The sequence below is a fragment of the Botryllus schlosseri genome, chromosome 12, assembly GCF_051294905.1.
Source record: "Botryllus schlosseri isolate E-star chromosome 12, Bs_hap1, whole genome shotgun sequence".
Lineage (NCBI taxonomy): Eukaryota > Metazoa > Chordata > Ascidiacea > Stolidobranchia > Styelidae > Botryllus > Botryllus schlosseri.
Window position 1 is genome coordinate 23586771 of NC_137247.1, and position 6024 is coordinate 23592794.

A 6024-nucleotide genomic window follows, 5' to 3' on the forward strand; every position below is an offset into this window, starting at 1 on the left:
GAGTGCAGTGTACGCACAACTTCAGTGTTGCTGGCCAACAACTGCAGCTGGTGAACGTTCTTTCTTCATTCTTGCCAAGCTACTTAGTTAGGACAGACACTTTCTACCCGAAAATGTAGGAAAGTATCTTTCGTTGTACTACAACAAATTTTTAATTATTTCTACCATAATACGAGATGTAACTTATACTAGAATTATTCATGGGTCCAGATTTCGATAAAATAAGTTCTTTTTCATGCGAAAATTTGTTAATTTTCATGCTAAAAGATTTTTTCAGATCAAATTACTTCGGAAGAACAGACAGCTCCAGCCAGAAATAAAGATAAGTTCTGGTAATACAATTCTAACACTATGTGAGAAACACCTAATTTAAGTACATGGGGTCAAAATTAAGTTTTTCATCATCAAAATATGTGTGAATTTGAATTTTTTAGTCAAAATCTTACCTTTTTAGGTCCAAAAAATCGCCCCAATAATAGCACAGCCAAACAAACAATCTTTTCAACAAACCATGGATCACAAGGGGTAGTATTTGTTTTGCCCAATCCCCAAATTTGACTTTTCTGAGTTTATTGTGATACGGTAACTGAACTAAACTCTATTTTGCAGGTAGTATGTATTGAACTTGGCACCTTTTTGAAATGCATTTGCTGTATGGAATACTGGTAAGCATCACGGTGTTTTGTAAGTGAACTGGTATATCCTTAGAGAATGAATTTGATTCTGTTGCAATCGGTTATCTTTGTGATAAAGATTTTTATGAAAGTTTGCTGGTAAAATTTCACAAAAATTGTTAACAATCCAGGAAGTATACTAACTGTGCCAGAGTAAAATTGGTGGTAACGTCATGTGCAACTTTCCATTCCATTACTCAATTATTCTATGAAATACACTCTTCTGTCACGTACAACTTATTGCAGAAAAAAAAACTGTATCCAGTATGATATCTGCTTGATTACTGAGCAGTTCAATTGAATTGCGAATTTTTGCAACAAATATTTTCTTTTCAATAGTCTTGGATTGATCCTCAAATTCGTTCAACTGATGTCCACTCTTTAAAAAGAGCCCCCTGGGTCTACCGTGCCTGCGCTATCAGACAATGTTGACAGTGACGTGAGGAGTCGTTCGTAACGGGTTTTGTGCCGGCACAGTCATCTTATGTGATACAGACCTTTGTCGCAAGAGCCCATGGATACATGTGATTATGTAAGCCTATTTTTTCATTTTATATATCACCATTGATTATGTAATTTGCTGGTTTTTGCAGTCCTACGTTTCTCACGAACTATCTCGCAGAGTAGCTTACGGGCTATTCGATATGAGCTGAAAAAGGCTTCATCTGTGTACACTGCACAGTGAAGTGTACCCTGAACTGTGTACACTGAACAGAGATGTAGTTGAACGTGATGAGCTCGTGTAACTTGTACTTTAACTATTGCTTACTGAACTATAATGGGCTAGGTCAGTGGTTCTCAACCTGGGGGGCTGAGCACCTCTCCTGCGCTTCTGTAACCTATCTGTGTGAAATATTTATATTTACTTCTGCATCAAATTTACAATTTTCCTTTGTAATGTTTCGTATTTTCTAGGAGCAGCATTTGGATTTGACCAGTAAAAAAAAGATCCGCCATGGCACGCCACGAATCAGGGACTCATCAAGCCTGGGTTGCGGCTGATGGAAAGAATATGAAAAATGCCCTAATGTGCAGGTAGTATGTATTGCAATTGGCACCTTCTTGAAATGCATTTGTTGTTTTAAATACTGGTAAGCATCGCGGTATTTCGTAAGTAAACTGGTATATCCTTAGATAATGAATTTGATTCTGCTGCATTTGGTTATTTTTATGAATGTTTGCTGGTAAAATTCCACTAAAATGATTAACAATCCAGGAAAGTATGCTACTCGTGCTGTGGTAAAATTGGTGGTACGGTCACATGCAACTTTCCATTACAATAATTATTTGTTCTATGAAAGACACCCTTTTGTCACATACAAATGTATCCAGTGTGATATCTGCGTAATACTGAATGCCGGTGACGTGATATTTTGTGATACGATTTTTGATGTACAACGTTCTTTCGAGTTCTCTACTAATTACTGACGATTACCCCTGACGAGTCTCAGCCGAAAATATTCGGGCTCATTTCAATATGCATATACTATTCAATTTTATATTGAAGTTTTGCACCTCGAAGAAGCTGTTCGAATATTGAATAGTTCCCTTGTATTGCAAATTTTTGAAACAAGTATTTTCTTTTCAACAGTCTTGGATTGATCTTCAAATTCATCCAACTGGTGTCGACTCTTCGAAGAGACCCCCTGGTTCTACCGTGCCTGTGCTAACAGAGAATGTTGATAGTGACGTGAGGAGTCATCTGAACGGATTTTGTGCCGGTGCAGTCATCTTTTGCGATAATACTTTTGCCTCAAGAACCCATGGAAACATGTGATCATGTAAGTCTATTTACTCATTTCGTATATCACCATTGATCATGTAATGTGCTGGTTTTTGCAGTCCTAATTTTCTTAATAACTATCTATATATGCGATATGAGCTGAAGAGAGGCTTGATCTGTGTACATTGAACAGAGGTGTTGTTGAATGTAAAGAGCTAGGGTAACTTGTATTTAAACTACTCCTTACTGATCTATACTTGGAACATCAAATTGAGATCATTTCCCATGTCGTGCTAATTCCAAATAATTTCGTTAATTAAATTTAATCAGGAAGGAAGTATTTTGAAAGATTGAGAACAATTACAATTACTGCAATGAAGGAAAAGTATTCAACACCTTCGATAAGATGTCACAAAGTTTTTTGTACTAAAGACAATCAATGTGTCCTTTATCTGGTCAATTATTTTAATGGAAATCCAAACCCATAGGAATAACGATTCTACTATATTTATTTTCGGATCTTGTTTGCAATCAATTACATTTTCAGCAAAACGAGGTTGATGAAGTCAACTGTCTTCTTCTCCAAGCCAAATTGAGAGACAAGCAAATACAATCCAAGACCCAAGCGCATGTCTTATTGAAACAGGTATCGTAATCTTTCTGTTTTGTGGACCATACAAATATACATAGACCGTTCATAGACGTACATAGACGTTGTGCTATAAATTTCATCCTGAGTTACAGTTCTGCATTCTCACTGTGGCCTGTGCGTCTGAATGTCAATGTAAATGTCAACATGGCCGAATTGAAAAAAGCGCGGACCTAATTCAAGATATTTTTATTAGTCGTTATGCGAATTTTAGTCCTTCTCAGTGATAGGATTTCACATGTACCCGAGCGCCTTTCCTGCGCTTGTGTAACCTGCATATGTGAAATATTTATATTTATTTCTGCATAAAATTTAGAATTTTCATTGACATATTCAAAACTTTGGAATTTAATCACATTTTCAAGGAGCACAACTTGGAGTCGACCAGTAGAAAAGAAGCAAACACCATGCTAATTCCAAATGATTTCGTTAATTAAATTTAATCAGGAAGGAAGTATTTTGAAAGATTGAGAACAATTACAATTACTGCAATGAAGGAAAAGTATTCAACACCTTCGATAAGATGTCACAAAGTCTTTACTAAAGACAATCAATGTGTCCTTTGTCTGGTCAGTTATTGTAATGGAAATCCAAACCCATAGGAATAACGATTCTACTATATTTATTTTCGGATCTTGTTTACAATCAATTACATTTTCAGCAAAACGAGGTTGATGAAGTCAACTGTCTTCTTCTCCAAGCCAAATTGAGAGACAAGCAAATACAATCCAAGACCCAAGCGCATGTCTTATTGAAACAGGTATCGTAATCTTTCTGTTTTGTGGACCATACAAATATACATAGACCGTTCGTAGACGTACATAGACGTTCTGCTATAAATTTCATCCTGAGTTACAGTTCTGCATTCTCACTGTGGCCTGTGCGTCTGAATGTCAATGTAAATGTCAAAATGGCCGAATTGAAAAAAGCGCGGACCTAATTCAAGATATTTTTATTAGTCGTTATGCGAATTTTAGTCCTTCTCAGTGATAGGATTTCACATGTACCCGAGCGCCTTTCCTGCGCTTGTGTAACCTGCATGTGTGAAATATTTATATTTATTTCTGCATAAAATTTAGAATTTTCATTGACATATTCAAAACTTTGGAATTTAATCACATTTTCAGGGAGCACAACTTGGAGTCGACCAGTAGAAAAGAAGCAAACATCATGGCACGCCACGAATCAGAGATTGACCGATCCTGGATTGTAGCTGATGCCAAGAATATAAAACTGCTTCAGTGAAAATGAAGTATTCAGAAACATTGTTGACGTTTTGAGCTACTATGCATTGGATTGTCATACCCTGAAGGAGTGGTTCTCAAACAGGAGAAGGCATTTGAAGGGGCGTGAACTCGCTGTCAACTAAAATCTTTTTCGCACATGGCAGCTTCTACTTATTTCTCTGTGTATGGTCAGAATTTAATATTTGAATATTCTCTCATCAACAACTATTACCGTCACTGCCATCCAACTATCAGTTGGGATTTTTAGCGTTCTGGTTGCTTTTTTTAATTTCATGATACGACGATAAGGGGTGTGTGAATTTTTTTTGCTATCATAACGGGGCGTGTCCAAATATGTTCATGAACCAGTGCCCTAATGACTTCCAGATTTCATATTTTGCAGCAGACTGACAAATAACAACAAAATCTTTTCTGTAAATCTGCAAAATTTGTATGGACTCAAAGAAACGATTTCTTTGTTATTTAAACAAAAGTGATTGGCATTAACCTGATATAAATCCTTGTAATGCAAGCCCAAGAATATTTTTGATGCCTGGTTAGCAGGCCCAATTTCATTAAGAGTAAAAAAATACTTTGTTACTTGTTTATCGTGGTAGTGGTAGTGAAACTGATATATTCATTGTTTGTTTTAATACAATAAAATTAGAAATTTACAAGCCATAATTTGATCAATTATAAATATGTTTTAATGATTTGTGTTGATCATGTTTTCCGTTAACGGACGTAACCAATGAATTTGATTCCATGCCATTGTCACGAAAGTTAAAGATACTAAATGATATTTTGTTATCACTATCCCTAATTCCCTATGCATTCATTTTCATGATTGAACGAGTTACATGATATTTGTAGTGAGTTTGCTCTTGATCATTTGTGATGTTCGTGATTTCATGGACTATTCCGGAAACGGTTTCAACTGCTGATCTGAATTTATGAAACCCTGTCACAGCAGCTATTGGAAATTTCAATGTTTGCACGTATTTAATCACCCAGGTTGGGTATTATAAGCGTCATCTATTCATGAATCAATAAAATCTGATTTTATTTTGAGCCCTGCGTTCCGGTGACTAGTCAACCAGCCACTTTGAGGCTGAACTGAACACTTTTTAGGTAAACACTTTTAATTTAAACACTTCGCAACACTTCTAGGCGTTCAATTTTTGGATCACGTTTCGTGTTCAATTTTCCGGGTTGAGCAACACTTCAGAATTTACAGTGTAGGTACAACGACGGACGCAACAAACTATCAAACTGTTATGGAAAATAGTAATATATCAAAAGGTCGTAGCTTCCGTTGCGTAGTGTATTTAGCTATCCAAGCAGGTCGGTATGGAAACCATTGGCGTTCTGTATAGTTAATTGCATCTTGCGTCAACTTTGGTCTTTTTATCCATGCTATTATCGCCAATTAAAGGTGGCGAGTAGAGTAGCGGTACGCTCCACAACTCTAATTAACGACAATGGATTTTCGGTGAATTAATATTTCTATTGCTATGACACATTAACCAATATATTCAAGTTGTTATATCTCTGTTCCGATATTCGAAGGTTCTGGTAATGACATAATCAATAGCCTAGTTATCAAGAGTATGCCCGAAACCCGGATTAGGCTGTACCTCTACAATGCTCTGATGTCAGATCAATCTTTGTTAAATTCTAAAATATTCTACCTGTATTTGTGGCACGTCAAATGTCCGCCAGCTGCAAAATTATACCACGGCAGCTTTTACG

At 36.3% G+C, this 6024-nt stretch overlaps 1 long non-coding RNA gene across 2 annotated transcripts; it reads left to right on the plus strand.

The window, feature by feature from the left end:
* Window positions 1-245: 245 nt before the first annotated feature.
* On the plus strand, window positions 246-5343 carry LOC145452259 (uncharacterized). 2 transcript variants are annotated; one of them, XR_013919271.1, is made up of 8 exons: window positions 252-332; window positions 610-665; window positions 1014-1206; window positions 1590-1709; window positions 2266-2455; window positions 2945-3043; window positions 3708-3806; window positions 4174-5343. It is a non-coding gene; the product is annotated as an uncharacterized LOC145452259 (long non-coding RNA). The 2 variants fall into 2 exon arrangements; XR_013919270.1 differs by having other exon boundaries at window positions 246-665.
* The last annotated feature ends 681 nt before the right edge of the window (window positions 5344-6024 follow it).